Source organism: Dermacentor albipictus, chromosome 7 (assembly GCF_038994185.2).
Source record: "Dermacentor albipictus isolate Rhodes 1998 colony chromosome 7, USDA_Dalb.pri_finalv2, whole genome shotgun sequence".
NCBI lineage: Eukaryota > Metazoa > Arthropoda > Arachnida > Ixodida > Ixodidae > Dermacentor > Dermacentor albipictus.
This window is the reverse complement of record NC_091827.1, coordinates 103,019,463-103,043,162: the sequence shown is the minus strand read 5'-3', so window position 1 is coordinate 103,043,162 and position 23,700 is coordinate 103,019,463.

Here is a 23,700-nt window from a genome sequence, read left to right as displayed (position 1 = left end):
ACGCTGGCGAGTGCCTATACTGATCATCCAGCACGCAACTGTCTCTGGAGAAAAAAAACCTGATCCTACCTTTTGGGGCCTTCAGCTTGAGCATGGGCTCCGAGAAGTGCGTTCATGGTATGTATACAGCTTAGCAGAGCCGATGCGGACCCTCAATAATGTCGACTACAGTGGCGTTGCCTTGGCAGACAAATTTAATGCGCATTTTTTATCCTTTCATGATTCGGTTCAAAAACAAGATAGGAAGCATGCAAACGAATCAATACGTTGCCTCTACAGTTGTAGCTTTTATATTAAAACCGTGCAGTGAACGTGAAGTGTTCACGTCCCTTCTTAACCGAGATAAATCCACTGCCGCTGGAGAAGATGAAATAAAGGCCGAACCCGTTATTGCTGTTGCCACTTTTATCAGCTCGCCACTTCAGCATATATCTAATGATGCATTAGACCAAGGTGTTTTTCCAGACGCTATAAAAATTGCAAGAGGGGTAGTTTTGTACAAAAGGGGCCCTATAACAACGTAAATAATTATAGGCCTATATCTGTCGTTCCTTTGCTTTCTAAACTACTGGAATATTTGATAAAACATAGACTATAAATTTCCTGGCCCAGACAAATTCTTGTGAAAGAAAAGTTTGGGTTACATGAGGGAAGGTCAACTGAAATCGCACCCATAGTATACAGGAACAATACTTTTAAATATAGATTAGAAACGATTAACAGTCGGATTTCAAAAAGGCATTTGATTCTGTGAAACATATCTTATTTTACAAGCGACCATTTTATGGCATTCGAGGAGTTGCCTTAAATCTGATTCGCAGTTATCTTTCCAGCCGCGCGCACTATACATATTTGAATGGCCATCAGTCAGAAATGAAGCAATTAATATATCGTGTACCACAAGGGCCTATATTAAGTTCAATATTTTTTTTATTTATATCAATAATATGATAGCCATACCAAGAACTCCTGGAATAATTCTTTAGGCAGATGATACCAGTGTATTTTTTCTGGTATGCATATTGATAATGTACAAGTTGAGGATAATGCAAGGTTACAAGAATTATTATTATGGTTGAATATAAATAAACTCGAATTAAATGTTGATAAAATAAAGGTTATTTTATTGAAAGCTCGTAACAAACCTGCTGATTCTGAGCTTCAACTTACATTTGAAAGAAATGTAAGTGAACGTGTTTCATTCTATAAGTGTTTAGGTGTCCTTTTTGAAGAAAACTGGAGCTGGTCCCAGCATAATAATAGGATTCCTGCCAACGTATCAAGGTCACTCTGTGTGATGTACAATATTAAAAACCTTGTTTCCAAGTGGCTGAAATGGCAGGTATATTACACTATAATTCATTCACATCTTCACCATTGTACACTGATTTGGGGTCTACAACCAAAACTAATCTTCTGAGGTTGATCACACTAAAGAAAAAAGCATTACTATATGTCGAAAATCTCTCGTACGATGACCATACAGGTTTGCACTTTTTAAAACATTCGGTTCTAAAAGTGAATCAATTATTTGAGTTGAAATTGCTCTCTTACGTCTATAACGAAATCAAGCTCGATCCTTCGAAATATCTTGAATTACACTCCAATAGTAATGTGCCTTACAAATTAAGGCACGATCATTACAGAATTCCACTTGTGTAGACCAATTACGAAGCCTAAATGCTTCCAAACCTAATTCCCAGTCTTCTCAACAGACATACACAGGCCATAGAAATTATTCAGGAATGCGTGTCCATGAATACATTAAAAAAGATGTTAAAGCTTAGCTCCTTTCCTGTACTAATTAATAATAGGTTGTGTATACAGAATTTTCATGATCCTTAGGTTCCCTTATGTGTACGAATTTTACTTTAAAATTGCAAAAGTTTGCGCCTTGTTCCGTTGTTAACTTTGCATGAAACTGTGTTCTGCATGTAACGATAGTGTATTATATTCTTGTTTCTATCGTTGCATGCTCTGTGTGTGTGCATTCAGGTGCTGGGATTCCGTCAGGCAGAACACATCTTCCCTTTTACCTTTTACCCTGTTGTCTGAAATAAATAGACTAATATTATTATATTATTTTTTACCTAACGAGGGTAAACGTTTGGAAACTGACTCTGCACTTCGCTACTTCAGCATTCATAAAGATTGCGACGTTTACAGTGTAATTGGCGCGCTCATGATTATTGTGTTTTTACCCCCGTGGAGTTGCCTAAATCTGCGTGGGTAAAAGAGCGAAAAACGATTCTCCGCCATTCTACCTGTAAAATTTTATATGGACATGACAAAGTTTCCCAAGCCTTGATGCGCCTCTTTTATTTACGTTTCCTTCTGTTTTCTTTTTCCTTTCTTCTTTTAGGCGATGTAGCACCGGTTCTGAGCCCTGATACAGGTGAGTCCTCGAACTTCTCTTACGCTCCAACCGCTGTTCCGAAGGAGGTACCGTGGTAAAAAGAAAGGCTCTGTGGAGTAGAAAAATGTTTGATGTGCACACTATGTTGAAACGAATTTTCTCAGAGTATATTAATCAACGTTGTGGCTCCCTGATAAGTTTCCTATCCTGGTTGCGCGATAACAAAAAAATGCAGGAGGGCAACTGCAACCCAATTCCTCTTCTGCTAAATTTGTTATAAATGTGTGATATATACCACTGAAGCTATCTTGGCAAAGGGGCATGGCTGGTTATGGTCGTTCTCTTGTTGTCAGCCTTTAAACAGCACCTAAGCAGACGACGCGTGCACCTGGTGGCTGTCGCTGTGAGTTCAATCCCACCATGACACCTCCCTAGATTCTTCAGCGCACCGCGACGAGCCGCAGGTTGAGCCTCGCATACTGGGTTATGCGTCACTTCCGGCGGGCAGTAATAGTGGCATTTATTTATTTTTTAACGCGACAGCGTTAAGGAGCTCGCGTCGCAGAAAAGCCGGTGTCGTCGGCGTCGTTGTCGGCGGCGTTGGCCGTGAGCGATAAATCCCAGCAGGCACTTCCTGAATAAAAAACAACTTGCAAGATGGGCTGCGAATCGAACCAGGGTCTCCGGAGTGTGAGACGGAGACGCTACCACTGAGCCACGAGTTTTTTTTTCTTTATTGCTGAGCCACGAGTTTGATGCTTCAAAGCGGCGGTACAAAAGCGCCTCTAGTGAATGCGGTGTTGCCTTAGAAACGAGCTGTTTCTAAGGCCCAGGCGTGCGCCGCTTGCTCAGGTGCACATTTCGTTGCCGCGCCGAACGCTGCGTTGCTCGACGCTCACCGCATCCGATGCGCGGCGCGTAGTCGCTGCGCCGTAGCCCATTGTCTTACACCCCTTGGCGGGTCGACGGGAACGCTGTCGCGTTCCACTCTTGAAGGTGAAGCTTAAGCGTCCTCCAATTTTTTAGTATGGGTACCAAAAACGGCTATTTTTGGAGCTTTATGCGACGCTTCCACTCATATTTCAAGTGCCAAGTTTTCTCCAGTAGCTATTCTACTTCTACAATTTCTGAAAGTAGGCTTTTTATGCGGTCTGAAACTTTGTTGTGGTTGGCCTTTACCGCTTTGTAGTTTCTGCTATATCCGAGGTGATGCGTAAATGACCCCTTGCCGATTGCCTGGTGCCGCTTTCGTGCGTGTACTTCGAAAAATTTCACCCTTCCGGATTTATCTTGTCCACCAAAGATAATCATCTGTCTTTCGCCATCTGTTTTTTGGGGGAATATAGGCGTAACAAGGAAGACAGTGGTGTGGATTAGTGAGCAAACCGGAGTAGCCGATATAGGGGTTGAATTTAGCAGGAGGAAATGGGACTAGGCTTACCGTGTATTGCGGTGGACGTGGAATCGGTGGTTTCTTGGTATTGCGTAATGGGTGCTATGAAAAATGGAAGACAGAGAACTAGGGGTTGTGATAATATTAGCAAATTTTCACGCATCAGGTGGGGCACGCCGTCGCGAGACAGGGCACATTGGAGATCCCTGAGAGAAGCCTTCGTCCTGAAGTGGACACAAATAGGATGATGACAATGCTTTTTTTTAATTCATTTCTTTAGCTTTCTGCTCCCGGTACTCCAACTCGCCGCGATAGATAAGTCACTATGGCATTGCGAGGCTGCTGAAGTCGCAGGTTTGGTATTGGTCGCAGCGCCCGCACTCCGGCGTGGGCGAAAAGCAAAAGTGCTCGTGAACCCAGCAATGGGTGCACGTTAAAGAACCACAGGTGGTTAAAATAATTCCGGAGTGCCCCCTACCTCTTCCATAGGCCAAACCTCATAATGCGACCGTGGTTTTTTTGCACGCAAAGCCCCAGAGTCTTTTTCCCCCGCGTACTTTGGGGTCACGAACACTATTGCATATCAGCATAACAAGCTTTCCTCACAGGAAAGCAGCGAGCGTACAGCCTTCAAGAAAAGAAATGCACACAGGACAGAGATCGATTACTTTTCGGGGGGCCAGGTGAGCCCTAGAGGGTCTATAACGTGTCTAGATTGTACCTTGCACCTAGTATGGAACAGCAGGCGTGCGTTTTTGGCAGCACCCTCAATTGGAAAACAGGCCGTCCCAGTCACACATTAAACATTTTAGAACCCTTACGGGTGACTAAAGAGTGCTTGGATTTGACCCATATGGCTCACACCGAAACTCTAAAGGTGTAAGGTGCAATCGTTGATGGGAACAAAGAAGCTTTTCTTTTACTGCAATTTTTCCTGCTCAATAAGCAATGATGATGCACGCTCCCGGTTAGCGATCCATACATAAAGCAAGCAGCAAGAGTAGAAAACAAATGCACCTAATCTGTTCAGACGTATTTCTCGAGGTTATGGTGTGCTTGAAACTCTTAAAACGAGCCCTCGGTGACATGGCGGGGAATGCATGCTTCAGACCTTCTATACAGGGAGATAATCTTGATCTATGTCGAAACGTTTACTAAACGCATATTTCGAGACGTCGAGAAACGCGCCCTCTACGGCATTGTGACAGGATGCGCGAAGTATCAATAATTCCTGCCATAAAACTGCTCGAACACAAACCTTCCACTTTGCCCTCTACCCAAGACTCACACGAGCGCTGTGCCGTTCTCGTTTTACTTCACGTTCAGGGGAAGAAGAAAAGTAAGTACGTTCACAAGGCGTCAGTACAAATTTTTCCATTTCGTAAAATCTAATTTCTTTTCCTTTCTCGGGCGTGTTTTACATTAGTTTCTTAGAGCACATTTTTGATGGTACCCGACTCGATGCGGCATGTGGCGAAGCCTCTGCCCTTTGTTACATCGGTAGATAGCTATACTACCATCAGACTATTTCATGGGCCCTACAGGACGAAATATACCTCCAGAAAAATCCAGTTACTCATGCCTGGCGTCAGTACACACCATCTCATCGCACATCCTATTCCTGTGTCGTGATCAACTGCGCCATCCACTCATTCGCACCCATTCTGTTGCTACGGATTATCCACCGGATATCGCTTCTACCGGTTATTGGTTCCGGGCATTGTGTGTGCGCTGCACTTTTTGTTCTCAACTATAATATCCGCTACGGCCGTTCGCTTTCGGATCAATAGCACCGTCTGACAGTATGCTAACGTTATCCCTACTATCTCACGTTCGATATCTGGCTGCATGGTTTACAAATAGAGGCAGGACACACAACAGTACATAGTACGTAACAGACATTAGGCTCTCACTAAACACGTGCATAACTAGCATACGATACGCATAAAAGGTAAATGACAGACTTCAATGCAACAAACACGATGATGGCGGAGGTGGCTGCAGCTGTAATAAAGAATTCAGTCGGAAAAAAACACCATTTTAGCGTAGCTGACAGAGTGCAGTGCGAAGGAACATTCCTGTTATGCATCACAGCATAAATAAGACAATTAATTAATCAAGTTCCGTGTTGCGAACATATTTCTTTAGTTGCCGTTTCTAGCCTTGTTCTGTTGAAAATTGTAATTTTATTGTGTAGGCTAATACTTTCACACATCATCACTTACTGTTCTTTTAATGGAATGTATATTTCAGAGTGTTTCAGTTTCTCATCTCTCTTTCATACCCATGTTCTGCGATTTCTGCAATAAAGAGCCGCATGGGGAATGAGTCCCGCATCTCTTAGCATAGAATGTTAGTGATAGTCCACGCACGGCCAGTGGTAGCTGCGGTGAGTAGGGCAGATAGTGGAAGCCCTTGGGATGGGGTTCATGTAAAGCTAGTTAATGTTCGACATGTTGCTGTCCGTATCGCTCCTTGTCAACTGGCGATGAGGGTGAGACGCGGACCCGCGACCGCCGCTATACGTACGGCCACCGTTAAGAGTAGACAACCGCAGCCAGCACGTCTAACCTGGACGCTTTCAATGGCAAAGGAGACCAATAAGATGACAAATGACGTCTCTGTCGACAAAGAGCAGAGCTATTGGACGGCTCTGGACGACTGACGTACTTAATGCCGTGCAAGAATTAACCAGTTAGGCAATTTTCATTACCTAACTAAATGTCAACAAAAAAAAAACTTAGCCGCTTACCGGCGGGTTCTCAACTGAACTGTCAGCAATATCTACTTTGTTTGGATCGCGTTATAGGATTATCCATCTTTGTTTTTAATGATGGGTTCACGTTTGTTGGGACACCTTGTACATCTTCCTCACAGGGCAGAATACACAGGGTTGCTACTCGGTGTATTCGAAGAAGAGGCTACAACCTATGTTGAGGAACATCTCTGTTTATTTATGAGGAACGCAGCATATGTAGAACGTCAGAGAATGCTTTGGTGTCCCCGAACATGGCAGTGTAACCAATCCCTGACTCATAAAGGCGCACACACCGCAGTGTGCTGCTATGCACAGCCTTTGTTGCGTGTTTCGAAGCCACAGTACTATCTGCAGTTGTTCAAATGCGAATAGCGGAGTGTGTGAGTTTTGTGCAACGTAGCGGAATCCATAGGGTGCGAACATGTACGATTAACTGCCCTATGTCACAAGCGGCGTTCGTGCCAAATTATCGTTTGTCCTACAGTCACGTAAATTACGTAGCCTCGGCGCTAAAATGGACCAAGAGAGACGCGGCCAAGATAGAGACACTGATGCGCAAGAGCATCAAAAGGGTGCTAGGTTTTCCGATCACTACAAGCACGGAGCGGCTCTATCGGTCAGGGGTCAACAATTCACTATCAGAAATCATCGAAGCGCAGACCAAGGCACAGGTCGTGCGGCTGTCGACCACCAGGGCCGGCAGGCGCATCCTACAAGAAGCAGGGATAAATGCCGAGGCAGAGTGCAACGCACGCAAGATTGCGCTCAGCGCGGCGGTCAGGGGCACTTTCAAGGTAGAACCGCTTCCGAGAAACGTCCACCGGCAATTCAACGAGGGGCGCCGAAAGGCGAGGGCCCGAGCACTGCTGAAATCGACCGCCAACTGCCCGGGACTGGCGGCATTTGTAGACGCGGCCCAGTACGGGCGCAGTGACCGGTACGCGGTGGTCTCGATACGCTGGGATGGCACGATAATTAACGCAGCATTGGTCAAGGGGGTAACGTCCGAAGTGGCGGAACAGGTGGCAATAGCCATGGCAATGAGAGACCCCGATCGTCTTTACGTCTACACAGATTTGCGATCGGCGGCAAGAGCATTCGCCTCGGGGTCGATATCCCGGGAAGCGGCGGCCGTCCTCGGCAGCGAGGGAGCCGCGGGTCAGCACATCGTCAAATGGTTTCCAGCCCACATGGGGGCCTACGTGCAAGCCAAATTTCCCAACGCCAACGAGCTGGCACACGGACGCGCTCGAGGACTCAAGCACCGCGGTGATCGTGGCGAGCGAAGTGGCGGGGAGGGAGGGGAGCATCGAGACCCGCTGCTCACCTTCAACGAAATAACAACACACTATCAGCTGTCGAGGAGGACCTTCCCACTCCCCCACGCTAAACTCACTAGACCACAGTCATCGATATTCAGAATGCTTCAGACAGGGTCGTTGCCCTCGAGAGGCAGACTGAGCCGTTATTCACCAAAAGTAGAGCCGCAATGTCCGGATTGTGGCGAAACCTACTGCTCGCTAGCGCACATGCTCTGGCAATGCTCCGCGTTAAGCGGCACCATGTTCACTAAAGAAGAAGACTGGGTGGACGCCCTGCAAAGCGACGACCACCAGACCGAGCTCCGGGCCGTCCAGAGGGCTCACGAAAGGGCGGAGGCTCACGGGCTTCCCGTCCCAACGTGGGTGCGGCCCGCGAACTCTGCCCGCCACTAAACCAAGAGTGGTTGGGAACGGGTTCCTCAGGACACAATAAAGTTATTTCCTCCTCCTCCTCCTCAGCCGTTACTAACTTCAGCAAAGGGCGTATTCGTCCCCAAGCTCTTCGCATCCTCTGCCAGGCACCACACTCTAAAGACAGCATAATATCCCTAACATGGATCCCGGCCCATGCGGGCCCTGTCCACCCACACCTCCCCAATCTCAACGAGGTCACCCACTCCATTGCGCGAGGCCTAGTCAACCGCGCCGGAGTCACTGGAGATGAGTTGGACAGCAGGGACAGTCTGACAACTTATAACGATCATGTTAAGGCCTTTTACCTGAGTCGCCGAATCTTCCCCCCGCCTCACCCAAAGTTCAGCCGGGCGCAGGCTACCACCCTGCGTCTACTACAAACAAACACGTACCCTTCACCCGCCCGCCTCCACCTTATATTTCCGGACGTCTACACTACCCCCAACTGCCGGTGCTGTGGAATTCACCCGGCTACGCTTTCGCATATGCTATGGGAGTGCCCAGCACAGTACGCACAGACTCGGGGTCTGTGCGTACTCTCTCGTCGAGGTTGCACGACTCTCTCGTCGAGGTTGCATGAGGCTCTGCGGAGCTCCACCCTCGACGACCAAACCTGGGCGACCCAGCACGCCCGCGAGGCGGCGGCGAGGCAAGCCCTCGACGTCCCTTCGTGGGAGGCGTAGGCACGGCCATCATAAAGTGCTGGTTCTACAATAAAAGTTTATTCCTCCTCCTCCTCCTCCTCCTCCTACAGTTTCATGCTCTCTGCTTTTTCGCTAGGCTGCTCAACATGCCACGCACTTCGCATTCGAACGACTGCACATGGCACATGCATCTTGACATGTCACTGTACTCGTACTGCTGTTCCTGTAAAAGTTCAGTTTTTAAAAATACTTTCTCGTATCCGGTCACATTTGCCGCAGGAAAAGCTCCCAAACTTTCTACGTTCTGCCTTTCGTCTCTTCCAAGTATAATATTTTCCTTCTGGAGGAATGAACAGTTGGAAGATGACACTTAAAGACTAAGTGTTGTGCACTTTAAAATTGAGTTTTCTCAACTTTAAGGAATTTCACTGAAAGAACTAATGACGTAAATATATCTGCAACCTGCAGTTACTAGATTTGAATTCCTCATATTCAGCAAACCTCATCATAATTGATGCTGCTGTCACCTAGCAGAGCGATTTCTTCGTTTGCGTATTTGCATAGAAGATCCCGAAATAAAGATTCCTCTTAATATACTTCATCGTGCCTTTAACGCAGAACCACCACAATTACAGAAATTATGCGCCTACAATGAATACGCCGGATTAGGAAGTAAGTCGGGGTTGACTTTTAACTTGTTTCAGTGCACTTTTGTTGCGACTCACCTAACAATGTCGTCACGGTGTGATTTGTTTTTCCGGTGCTTTCCACGCTGCGAATAACTAACAAATATTGCACGAAAAGCAACGTTGTGACAAACAAGAGCGATCTTTTTGACGACGTTGTAAAGCTTTCTCGTCTAATGTGCGCGAAACATGATCGACATTTATTATTGTGCTAATTAATCACAGAACTACGGGATTACGTAACATGTCAGAATTAGCCGGAACTATGTCAGACGACTGCGACCGATGTAGCATTCATAATCACGTGTATCTCACTATTTCAGGAGAGCCTATTAATCGATCCACCTACGACAACACGCATTGAAGGGACGGCGCGGAGTCCTGGATAACTGCAAAATTTAAAACCATGAGAGCGCTAAAGTGGTGACCGATGGGTTCGATTAGATAGGCGAAAAAAACGCATGCATAAAGTGATACGAAATTCCAGTTCCTTTCCGTGTCTCTTCTTTCTTTTCTTTTAATTTTTTTATTGCTTTGCAGAGCAACAGCACAGCGGATGATAAAAAAGTCACACGCTTCATTTTTGTTTAATGGACGGCCTGCTACTTCTTTGTTTTGTACATCTGGATAAATCGTAGCACAGAGTTATTTTAAGAGTGTGCTCTTTCCACTGGAAGTCCCGTCTCCACGACGGAGCGTCATGGGCACGTCGTAGAGATGGCTGCATACATCAAGCAAGCCAACCAAGGACTTCTAAGATTGAAATCACACTGGTGGTTGCATATTTGACAGCGCACCGTTCGTAAGAACCTATTCACATCTGAAATTACTTCTTTTTATAAAATTAAATTCATTTTTGAGAAATTGTGATAGGAGCATACTTTCAGGAGAATCCTTATGTCCCGAATTCTCCTTTGGAGTATTATGCTTATACGGAACACAGTTACAGTCTATGAAACCACTGATCAAATACAGGACCGGTCTCTTGTAGCACAAGACTCCCTTGGTTGTCACACATTGCAATATTGCTGATACCAAATAATTTGTTTATGCATTATAAATAGGAAATTAAAAGCGACGGAGGTGCTCAGCAGTGATGCAGGGCAAGAATTATCATGGCGCCGTGTACTTAACGAGTTCAGATTTGTCATATTTATAGAAGCAAAACCGCTGCGATGATCTTTAAAAAGATTGCGTTGAGATATTGAACCGTTGAACTCAAATAACGGCAACATTTACGAAATACTTCACAAAATTGCGATTCGAACTTGATAATTCCAGATGAATGCACTGGAATTCCTTAATTCTCGATGGTGCAAGTGTAGTGCCAGCAACAATAGAATATGGCATGCTTCCGAGCAAACAGCGACGTATGGAATCAATTCAATCAAACGAAGCCACGCATTCGAAAGACCCACCAGTGTGTTCCATTGGGAACAGGCGCTGAGAATTGTCGGCTCCTCGTTGGGGGGCTACAGCTTCACGCTTCCATCTTGTGCAATTTGCGCCGCTTTATCTTTATTTAGTTGTTCACAGATGGCGCTGCATATTCTGTCAACATGTGACAAAATATGCCCAGCGGTCGATTATGCCCAGCGTCTACCCAGAGGTCGATTTAGGCACCACTGGCCTCCTTGAAGACTTTGGGTTCAGCTAGAGCAGTGGAAAAGTAAACGCGTCCGCAATAGGGAGCAGTACGAGGTGAATGGAGGATTGGTGGAATAAAAGTAGGAAAACGACAAAAAATGGAAACGTACAAAAGCAGAGTACGCAATAGGGGACCAGCGAATTCGGTTGTCGGAGTTCTTAGTGTTCTTTTTTTTTTCTTTTTTATTGTTTAACCTAGGTAGGACATTAGGAAGTATAACAGCAAGAGCTTGGTGGCGCAACCCACCACCCCGTTTCAAAGGGGGAAGTAACAGTCGATCAGAGTGTTGACGGGAAAAAAAAGCTGGGAATAGATTGATCGGACATGTGTCATTGCGAGCGTAAGTATTCACACAGCATAGTTATTGAGGTATTAAATGCTAATGTTACGAACGAGATCAGATTGGCGAAAGGCTAGACGGTGGTAGATGTACAAAACCTGAATGAATCCAACAGACTAGGTGACTACTTCTTCCCGCTTCAAGAGAATGCCCGTAAACATCATTACAATACCATACAAAAGTGAGAGCGCTTTATAGGATCAGGGCGGAGGGAGGTCACATGTAGCTGACGAGCGAGGGTGACAGGTGTGCGGCCTGAGGGAGTTGCAGCGGAAAGGCTTGGGACTGAATCTGAGTTGGCGTGTGAGGTCGCATTTTTATTCCCGTTATTCAATTTCTAAGTGACTAGGGTTTTAACAAGTATCACTTTCGTCTCTAGAACCCAGGACCCAACCATATAACAGCACTACGTGCTGAACGTCCTGACCTCTCTCGAAATAACAAAACTACAAAAGATAGGCAATGTGGCACCGTCAATCGGCATTCGCAGTGCTGTAAATATGTACAGCTATTTCCTTGTCGCAGAAAGATCTGAGGAGCTGCATATTATATGAATTGGAGGAAATGATAGCGCAAAAGGGACAGGAGAAGTAAAAAGACAACCACGCATAAACAGCAAGAAAATAAGCGAAAGTTAACGTAACATAAAGTGACTTGTTCAATATAGTTGAAAGTCGCCACTCGTCCCGTGTACGTGTCTTCTCTCTCGAGTCAATTCTTCACCAGAAAACCCAACCGTTAGCTATCACAAAACATCATCCACACTCGCCGTTTCTTCGAACAGCATTCAGGGCGACGGTCTTTGTCGAAAAGTCGCTACTGGCTATAGATGCGTGGACGAAGGCTACACGCTAAAGATGGCACGAAGCGCTCAAAGCTAGCAGTACATGCGTTAATCCGCCGAACCGCCTGATGTTCGTTCGGTCCATTCTTATACTAGCCGATGCATTAGCCGTGCAATTTTGCTAAATTATAATTTATTTTTGTCTCTTCTGAATCGCTTTTGTTTTCTTTTGTTTTCCCTCTTCCTTTTTTTTTCCTTTCCACTGCCCCGCAGCACCGAACAGCGTGAAGCTGCTGACACCGCCATCAATTACAAGCTCATTGCAGGCTCTGTCATGGTCCTCTTCATGGCGGCACTGTTCTCCTACATAATTCTAAGCGCCCTCTGTGAGTTCTCTAGTTCTCTGCGTTCACTGATGCATATCGGCAGCGGCACACGTTTTGTTTGTTTTTTTGCTTGTATTGTGCGAGCATGTGTGCGCGCCTGTATGCGGGTGCGCGCGCGTGTCTGCGCTCTTGTGTGCGCCTGTTTGTGCGTGCGTACGTGGTGTGTGTGTGTGTGTGTGCGTGTGTACGCGCGTGTTTGTGTGTGCGTGTGTGTGTGTGTATACCTGTGTGCGTATGCACGTGCGTGTATGTGTGCGTGGGTACGTGTGTGTGTGTGTCTGTGTGCGTATGCACGCGCGAGTATGTGGGCATGTGTACGCGCGTGTGTGCGTGGGTATGTGTGTGTACTTGCGTGCGTATGAATGCGCGTGTATGTGTGCATGTGTATGCGCGCGCGTGTGTGTGTGTGCCTGTGTGCGTATGCACGCGCGTGTATGTGTGCGTGTGTACGCGTGTGTGTGTGTGTGAGCACGCACTCACGCGCGTGTGTGTGTGCGTGTGTATGTGTGTGTACTTGTGTGCGCATGCACGCGCGTGTATGTGTGGGTGTACGCGCGCGTGTGTGAGTGTGTGCCTGTTTCTTATGGACGCGCGTGTATGTGTGCGTGTGTACGTGTGTGTGTGTGTGTACGCATATGTGCGTGTATGTGCGCGCACGTGTGTGTGTGTGCGTGTGTGTGCCTGTGTGCGTATGCACGCGCGTGTATGTGTGCGTGTGTACGCGTGTGTGCGTGTGCATGTGTGTGTGTCTGTGTGCGCATGCACGCGCGCGCGCGTGTGTGTGTGTGTGTATGCGTGTGTGCTTTTGCACGCACGTGTCTGTGTGTGCGTGTGTGTGCCTGTGTGCGTATGCGCGTCTCTCTGTGTGTGTGTGTCTGTGCCTGTGTGCGTATGCACGCGCGTGTATCTGTGCGTGTGTACGTGTGTGTGTGTGTGTGTGTGTGTGTGTGTGCGTATGCACGCGCGTTTATGGCTGCGTGTGTACGCGCGTGTGTATGTGTGGACGTGTGTATGTGTGTGTACTTGTGTGCGTATGCACGCGCGCGTATGTGTGCGTGTGTACGCGCGTGTATGTTTGTGTGTGTGTGCCTGCGTACGTATGCACGCGCGTGTACGCGTGCGTGTGTACGCGTGTGTGTGTGTGTGTGTGTGTGTGTGTGTGTGTGTGTACGCGTGTGTGCGCGCACGTGTGTGTGTATGTGTGCCTGTGTGCATAAGCACGCGCGTGTATGTGTGCGTGTGTACGTGTGTGTGTGTACTTGTGTGCGTATGCACGCGCGTGTATGTGCGCGTGTGTACGCGTGTGTGTGTGTGCCTGCGTACGTATGCACGCGCGTGTATGTGTGCGTGTGTACGCGTGTTTGCGTCAGCCTCTGTGCGTATGCACGCGCGTGTGTTTGTGTGCCTGTGTGCGTATGCACGCGCGCGTGTGTGTGTGTGCCTGTGTGCGTATGCACGCACGTGTAGGTGTGCGTGTGTACGTGTGTGTATGTGTGTGTGTGTCTGTGTGCGTATGCACGCGCGTGTATGTGTGCGTGTGTGCGCGCGTGTGTGTGTGTGGGCGTGTGTATGTGTGTGTACTTGTGTGCGTATGTACGCGCATGTATGTGTGCGTGTGTACGCGCGCATGTGTGTGTGTGCCTGTGTACGTATGCACGCGCGTGTACGTGTGCGTGTTTACGCGTGTGTGTGTGTACGCGTGTGTGTGCGTGCACGTGTGTGTGTGTATGTATGTGTGCCTGTGTGCGTAAGCACTCGCGTGTATGTGTGCGTGTGTACGTGTGTGTGTGCGTGCGTGTGTGTGTGTGTTTGCCTGTGTGCATATGCACGCGCGTGTGTGTGTGTGCCTGTGTGCGTATGCACGCGCGTGTATGTGTGCGTGTGTACGCGTGCGTGCGTGTGTGTGTGTGTGTGTGTGCCTGTGTGCGTATGCACGCGCGTGTGTGTGTGCCTGTTGCGTATGCACGCGTGTGTGTTTGTGTACCTGTGTGCGTATGCACGCGCGTGTAGGTGTGCGTGTGTGCGTGTGTACGCGTGCGTGTGTGTCTGTGTGCGTATGCACGCGCATGTATGTGCGCGTGTGTACGCGTGTGTGTGTGTACGCGTGTGTGTGCGCGGACGTGTGTGTGTGTGTATGCGTGCCTGTGTGCGTATGCACGCGCGTGTATGTGTGCGTGTGTACGTGTGTGTGTGCGTTTGTGTTTTTGTGCCTGTGTGCGTATGCATGCGTGTGTGTTTGTGTGCCTGTGTGCGTATGCACGCGCGTGTGTGTGTGCCTGTGTGCGTATGCACGATCGTGTATGTGTGCGTGTGTACGCTGTGTGCATGTGTACATGTGTGTGTGTGTTTGTGTGTGTGTGTGTTTGTGTGTGTGTGTGTGTGCGTGCCTGTGTGCGCATGCACACGCGCGTGTGTGTGTGTGCCTGTGTGCGTATGCACGCGCGTGCATGTGTGCGTGTGTACGCGCGCGCGCGTTTGTGTGTATGTGTGTGTGCCTATGTGCGCATGCACGCGCGTGTATGTGTGCGTGTGTGCGCGCGCGCGTGTGTGTGTGCGTGGGGGGCAGGGGGGCGGAGGGGCGGGTGCGCGCGCGCTAACTACACTTGTGGGCTACTATAGACCGTTTCGCGGTTTACAATTGCATGTCATGGACGGCATCCGGCTTTACTAATTGACAGAGCAAGGAAAGGGCGAGTTGCATCACTCCGATGAAATGCAAGGCCACAGACTTTCAATCTACAAGTCAACTTTTTCGTAAAGCATATAAGAGACATTTTAAGTATCAAATCTTTAGTCATTATCTGCGTTCGATAAACTTAAAACATTATCGATCAACTTAAAAACAATGCTAGTGTTGTTTCCGGCATAGTAGACTGACAAGGCACCTGACTTGAAGATGTTTCGGGGGATCTGGCATGCTGCTTTGATACATGTGCGAAACCGTCTATGGCTGAAGCGAAGTTGGTTCCAAGAAAATTCGAAAGATAATCTTTAAATGTAAGCGAACCTCTGATTCTGGTCAGAATGACTCGTCTTAACTCTCATGGGTGCCAAAACGTTTATTTCCTTTAAGAAACGAGCGCTTTGCCGCTGAAGGTGCACAATTTTACGTGGCAAGGCGACGCTTCGCTTAAGCGGTCTTCGTGCAAAAGATTTGCTTTCCTTATACGCAAATATACTTTGCGCCCAATTATGTGCTATATCGTTTTGAATGCTATCCCCAATAAAATTACTGCGAACGTCGGCTGCGATCCATTGACACTCGGATATGTTCAGAAAATGCCACCTAACTTTCTTCAGAACCTCAGGGTTGTCGAGAAAAACCTTGAGAGAACACAAATGGTCACGCGAATACCTGAAATCTCCTCAACAGCGCTGAAAAAAAAATGTTGCCTGTTACAGCGGAAGCTCGCTGTCCACATCGACATCATTGACAAGCAGGTCATGCAACACACTCCCGCGGTGAACGTTCGACGAGTTAGCATTTTCTCGATTCGCCTTCATTTGCGACGCACTTAGTGTGCGCATGCGCACCAGCAGTCCCCACCTGCAGCCGTGCTGGCGGATCGGTGCAGTGCGGCTAAACGTTGTGCTACTATACTTTTATATGACATTTAGGGCTCAGAGACGGCGATGAAGACAAGCGCAATGAGTCCGTTTCTCTCTGCATATTGTCACCGCCTCCTTTCATCGCCTGCAAAAGACTTAATGGAATTTCTAGTGAGTGCCTTCCGGTAATAGTGTGTTTAATGTGTTCAGTACCATGTTTCGGCATTCAAACAACACAAGCGGAGTGCGTGAAACGAGCGAGTGCAAATAAAACAACAGGACGAATGGGCGTAGCCTTCGTATCGTGCCCGTTTCTGCTCAGAAATGAACATATGTACTAGCAACCACAACAACTTACTTTGCCCTGCAGTGTATAAATCAAGAAGAGAAAATCACGTCTGCAAAATATTACGCCAGCGTACACGCTTCAAAAATTAAACATCTCATTACTCAAGCGAAACCGAATGCGCGCCCTAAATCATATAGCAGCCAGTGTTTCGCCTGCATGCCCGACGCTGTAACTCTTGTCTATCCCGTTATAGGGATAGACGCAGACGCGGGGATTCCGGCGGAACGAAAAATCTGCAACTGGCGCGTACTGGCAATGCAGCGCAGGGCAGTGAAGGAGGAAAAGGATAAGAAAGCGTAGCTCGTGACGTGAAAGTCACATGTGCTCTCAGCTACGATCTGGGAGAAAAAACAAATATAGCCTCCATGAGGTAACCTAGGCAATAGAAGTGTACGTCTGCAGCAGGGAGGGCAGCTCGCCTCCTTGTGGGCCATCATTTGGCAACATTTTATTTGCTTCTATCTCCGTTATCAATGGTGCTTTCTGTAAAGTTTGCTGTTGTAGAACACCCTTGCGCGACGCTTTACAGCTTCCAGTGCGCTGCGAAAATTTTCCTCTGGGATAGATGAAGACGCTTTATTATAGATCTCCCTCATACGTATTTTCCACATCACAGGGTCGCAATCGTGGCCAAGCCCTGCGACCGAAAAAGATGACGACAGCACGCCGCCGGCGTACTACCATAATTACCAGCTGCCCCGAGCGACACCTACATCGCATTCGCCCTCGACGGACGATGCCTCGCCCACCAAAGGTGAGAAACCTCGCTTCAAAAATTACGCGCAGTGCGGCGACCTTCATAGGCTGAGAGCCGGCCATATGTTCTAAAAACGGTCATTGGGCTGCGTCCATCCTCGCCATTGGTTCTTCCACGAATCTTCCATTCAGTCGACGTCGCGCGGAGTGCGCTTAGAGGAAGACCGTGGAGCAGTCCTTCTTCTGATGCTCTATTCCGGTTGACTGACCTGACACGTAACACTCGCTGCTTTGCACATAGTTAGTGGTACGAAGTACAGCATCCGCTGCGCTGAAAACGAGTGGGCGCGCGCGTTTCCACAGTTGCTCTAACTGTCGCACTTGTCGATACGCACGTATAGGAGAGAGGCGGCGTGAACGGGACTGTTTTATTACGACAGCAATTATATGGACACTAGAGGCGCACTCCTGCCGTCGGCGTCACCGTGAAGTTCCGTACAAAGTCTAAAGGCGATAAAACCGTCGCCGCGCGCCGTATGCTGATGTGTGACTGTACACGTGTGACGGTGAGCCGGCGAAAGTGGTTCAATCTCGTGTGCGCGAGCGGGGCACGTGGCCCGGTTGCGTGCCCTCTCATGGAGGTACAGCGAAGGCCTGTCTTCATCCCCGACCTGCTCAGCGTGCGGCGAGGATGAAACTATCGACCAACTACTTTGTTCCTGTCCAGCCTTTTCCAAAGAGAGGGCTTCTCTCCACGTCTCATTCCGACGCCTCGGACTCCCAGCGGTCTTGGCATCCCAGCTGTTGTTTCCCCGCCGGCACCACGGCTCCGCCTTCAGGCACCTTCTTACGTTCCTGAAGAACACACGGCTGTCGTGTAAATTGTGAATGGGCCGCAATGCTACCACTTACAGCGGTACCTCACGCTACCGGGCTCTGCAATCGCCTCAACCTTCTCTCTCTTCTCTCTTCTCTTTCTTCTTTGTGTTCCCTTCCCCTTCCGCAAGGCGCTGAGTCGGGCTCCCTAAAGAGCTGCAGAAAGTAGCGCCTCTTCCTCTTCACAATCACGACGTCCTGCTCGCCCGCCGCGCCGTACCGAGTCGAGACAACCGCGGCGTCTACTACGGCTTTGGCCGCGTGAGTCGCGGACGCCGTACTGGACGCCTTTGGCGGACGCTCTAGGGACGCGTAGCCGGCGCTCGTGTGTCTTGAAAGCGATCTGCTACGTGGCCCAAGTGCGCGCCGCGTTTGGTTCTTCAAAGCGATCAGCGATGTTTGCAGAGTGCGTGTAGTGCCGCTAGCTTCGTATGCGCTGTGCTTTCGACGTTTCATTCGCGTTAAAGTGAGAGATGCATGAAGGTCAATTCGCTTGCTGCTGCCGCGATTCCTCACTCGAGAATTTTGACAGCGAGTTTTCGCGCTCCTCGAGCGAGATGTGTTCATGTTTACCTGTGCGCGCGTGACATTGTGCTGGTTAATTAGGTTAAAGCACGTTGTCGGGCGAGTTGGTTTGAATTCATGATAGAGTGGGTAAGCGCGAGTGAACAAGGATGTAGAAGGAAGCAGACACAAAAAGACAGCGCTGTGTGTCTCTGTGTGGCTGTTTCTTTCTTCGTCCTCGGTGAGTCACGTTTACACATTCTATCATTGTTAATTTAGTTAGTAAGCGAATGTTTACAAGCTTATGCGGTCGCTAAAACTGCTATCCTTACTTCGTACAGCTATCTACTAATTTGCTATCTCAATCGATGCTTTGCTTTCCGGGCGGATCTGCGAATTTGTACGTTCGAATTTTCCCCGAGTTTATTCGTCGTATAGGTACAAGTGTAATTGCTTTAATATTACACTAGAGATTCAGCTACAATGACGTTCTGGAAGTTTAGCGGAAAAGAAATTGCAAACAGCAAAATATCTCGTTCCAGCCTTTCTATTGGGAGCAGCGGTGTATCACTCAGAAGCAATAGGACACATTAAATATGACCCTAAAAATTTTGTCTGCTCGGCCTTATAAGCGGAAAAGTTAACACTGAACACAAACAAGCACTACAGTGTGTTGATACCCCCTGCCAATTTTCGCTCTCGCAGCTTCGGCACGATGTCTTTCGTTTGCACTGAACATATGTCTGAATGGGCACTTAAGAACGTCGAAGTTTCTCATCTTTTCACGAACTTTCAGAACTATATCCCAGCCATCAGTGCTCTCGGCCTCGTCTTTTAAAAAGATTACTGGCATTTACCTACAAAATTGTTCAAGCACTATTGTACATAGAATCGTGCCTTTTAACCTTCACTGATGCCATTTGCAAGTTCATTGGTGAGGTTGTGCGGCTCGTTATCAGGGCAGATGTGGTCGCTCGCCGGCTCAGGTTTTTCCACTGTCAAGGAAATGGAACTTTTACTCGATAGTTTGGCTGCCTGCTGATCGTCTACATTTCTTTGACACGTATTGGTTTGCCCCAAATCATGTGCAGTTCGTTTATCTCGCTGTATACTAGCTGACATGTCGCAATAAATAAAAGGTTGCATGAAGTAAACATACGATTAAAATGACAACCGAAGCACGTAGCGCAGTTAGCCAAATGTGGGGCAGGCGTCCCATTCCTCCCTCCATCGCGTTGTCCCATTCCTCCGTAGGGCACAGGACAGAGCAACATCGCTTTCCACCTAGAAGAGATGTCGGCTAAGCTTAAAGGGCCCTTCTCCAGGTTTAGTCATTTTCAGCAAACAAGCGTAGCGTAAAGATGACGCGCCGAGTATCTTGTCTGAAAGGCATTATTGCGGCACTGCGCGCCGCCACCCGTAAACAGCTGCTATTTCAAACCACCTGGCACGCTCCTTCCCTCTCGAGGAAGCTCGCCCCCAACCAGACAGTAACGGCCACGCGCATTCTTCTTCGCTGTGCGTGTTTCGTCGCTCCTCAACTCATCATCACTCATCAGCCATTGCGGACCATCATCAACCACCCACCCCAACCATCAACGCTGCAAGGAAGAAGCCGGGGCTACACGCCGAGATGCGGCCGTCGGCTCCGGTATGCACGAAGGCAAGCAAGCAACACCGCTTGGGACGTAAGAGTTAGCGTCTACAGGAAAAGCTCCCCATAACGCCCATGCACTGAAACCCGTAACCGCAAAGGCGCCAAATTTTGCCACTCTGTGCAGGCGCACAGGCGCAGCCGACGAGACGCTATTCCGACGAGATGCGCAGTCAGCGTGATCCCGAGCCTGTCTGGGCATGATGGCGCCATCGACAGTTCACGCACGCCCGCCATGGTTGCTCAGTGGCTATGGTGTGTGGCTGCTGAGCACGAGGTCACGGGATTGAATCCCGGCCAAGGCGGCCTCATTTTGATGGGGGCGAAATGCGAAAACACTCGTGTGCTTACACTTCGGTGAAGGTTAAAGAACCCCAGGTGGTCGAAATATACAAAGTCCTCCACTACGGCGTGCCTCATAATCAGAAAGTGGCTTTGGCATGTAAACCACATAATTTATTTAATTATAGTTCGCGCACCGCAAGTCTTGCATCAAAATTTTACGCATAGCCATCGGATTTTTCCAAGAAATGTTTGGAATTAATCTTACACATAGTTCATGCGTACGTGCTGTCTCTCTCTGCTTGTTTTTGCATCACATTTGTACGCTATTAACGTTACAAATATGAGAGGTAGCAAAATAACGGGACCATTGTGGTTGCCACATTTTCCGCTCACATTTTCTTCTAGAGTCAGTATAGTAACTCCATGACTTGGGAATGCTATATTTATAGAGGAGGAGGGAAAAATGTGTGGCTTGGCAGGGACTTTCGATTCCTGGCGGCATGTACAAGGGCAGTTTATTTCCTCTATCTCCTCCAAGAACGAACTGGTTTCAAAAAATTATTTCGGTATAACGCTTCTTAGACGGTGTTTCAGAGCTCATGGCGTAAACCAGAATTTCTCATGTTTCCTAGTGAGGGGCTCTTTACGGTCACCGCGGCAAAAAGCACTACAACATGCAAGATTTGTAGGTTCTAGTTCATGCGCACATCTACTGTGCAGTTTTGACTTGATAATTGCCACGAAAGTGCTAGTTACATCCTGCAATCGAAAGATGATTGTCCGACCACTTGCACTTCTGCATAACGAAACGGTAATTGCTATGGAAAGTACTACGCAAACTGTGTTAGCGGTGATACTATCTGATAGTGCATTCTGCAACTGCATAGCTCAAATGACGTTAAAAATTATTTGCGGTTTCCCACCCTTTCAACCGTCGAGTTTCTCACTGGCAATAAATCCCAGCTTGTCCAAACTCTCGTGATCAGCAGGTCAGCAAGAAAAAAAAAAGTGTTTGATATGCCCTTCCTCTCCCCTTTCCCTGCATACAAATGGGCGTGATCACTCAATAAATGGTGTCAGGTGGGCACCCTAGTGATGGTGGTGACTCGCAAGTTTAAGTCGTTCAAAAGCTAATATAATAGGCCGACCTTTGCTGAGTGGTCTGAATGGCTGCCGACAGGTAACCGGCCGTCGTAGCGAGCCTGAAGGCAGTTCAGTGCTTCGTCGGAGACGAAAACATGTGAGGATATTTGTAGGGCAAAGGGTAGGAGGATGTCTTGCTTACTCTTGTAAGCAGAGGCTTGTAAAGGAGGCAGCGCTAGCATGATTCCTAAGATGGTGGACAGAAAAAGCAGAATCTACTACTGGTGGCGCTGGAACTGTCGCTTAAATATCTCCAAGGTTACAATAGAATAGCCCTTGAACCATTGGCAGGGGCAGGTCCTGGCGCAAAGTCACGTGGCAAATGCACTGCCTTCCTTCTGATTGGCTGATGGATCACGTGACAGGCGTTTGTGTCTTCATTTTAATTGACCACCGAGCTACGTCGCAATATCTCTCCTTTGCCGGCGAAGAGGTCCTTGGGGCGTATCGTCGTTGAGCGTAGAGCTTCCTTTCTCTGCGGTGTTCACATGTGCCATACAAGCAGAAATACTTTGAAAACTCCCACAAAGGGAGGACCGACAAATGATGTCAAGGTCGCTCCACGTTGCCACTGCATTTCGCCGTACTTAAAGACGAAGCGAATTCTTCATTCGCGCAACCCGCGCGTCTTCCGAAGAATTAGAACTCTGTCCCCTCTTTGTTGGACAGGAGTAAAGCGCTCCAACGCCACGTAATAACTGTCAACCCAAAGATACCTTTAACGCGACAGCGTTAAGGAGCTCGTGTCGCAGAAAAGCCGGTGTCGTCGGCGTCGGTGTCGGCGTCGGCGGCGTTGGCTGTGAGCGATAAATCCTAGCAGGCACTTCATGAATAAAAAACAACTTACAATATGGGCTGGGTGGGAATCGAACCAGGGTCTCCGGAGTGTGAGACGGAGGCATTACCACTGAGCCACGAGTTTTTTTTTTCTTTATTGCCTGACTTTGACAAAGAAAGAGCAGCAATAGCAATACATAAAACAAAACATAAAAGATACAATGAACACGTCGTATTGACATAAACAGCCTGGTGGGAGGCTGGCTTCGCCACATTAAAATTCTTTTAGAGCCATCAATGGCTCCACCCTTGACAGCCACTCGGGAGTATCCCCACTGGCCTTCAAAATCTCAACAAACCGATGCACAGTTTCACGGAAATAAATTCGCGTTGGTCGTGCGTCGGGATCGCAGTAGTATCCTGCCATTCGAGAGCGCCAAATACTGTGGAGGCCAATTAACATTATTAAATCAAACGGAAAACCATCCTCGTTAGCAATGGGTAGATACCGTATTCCATGAGGGTCGAGGGGAAACTGTTTCTTTAACGTTCTTTGTAGTACGTCCCAAAAAAATACCCCTCCCCAACAATGAAGAAAAACGTGATCTATCGTTTCTGGTTGTTTGCAGATAAGGCAGTGAGATCCCCATGGAAGAAATAAGCCCTTTTCCTGTAAAAACATTTTTACTGGCAATGTTCCAGTGTGTAACTTAAAAAAGAAGGTTTTAACCCCTGGCGCAACTTGCATTTTTTTTACTCTCTTTAACACGTCCCTACCAGGACCTCCACTGTACAGGGCTCTGTACATTGGCTCCGGCAGAACAACGTCACACAAATCTTTGTACAATTTTTTCTTTTTTACAGTTGATAAATAATCATTTGAAAACCTCGTCGCAAGGAATCGTACACTTGCGACAACTTCTCTAAAAAATCCAAAAATGCCTCCCGTGAGTGTTTCGGTTGAAACAACAAAGTCTGGCAACGCGCGCCCGAGCCTTACTTGGCATGCGGTGCGCAAAAAAGGATCGCTGACGTCGCGAAGGAAAATAAACCTGTTCACAATCTGCCGCAAAAAAAGGTGTCCCAGGCCCAATCCACCATTCTTGATTCCTCTGAACAAATTTGTTCGGCTGCAC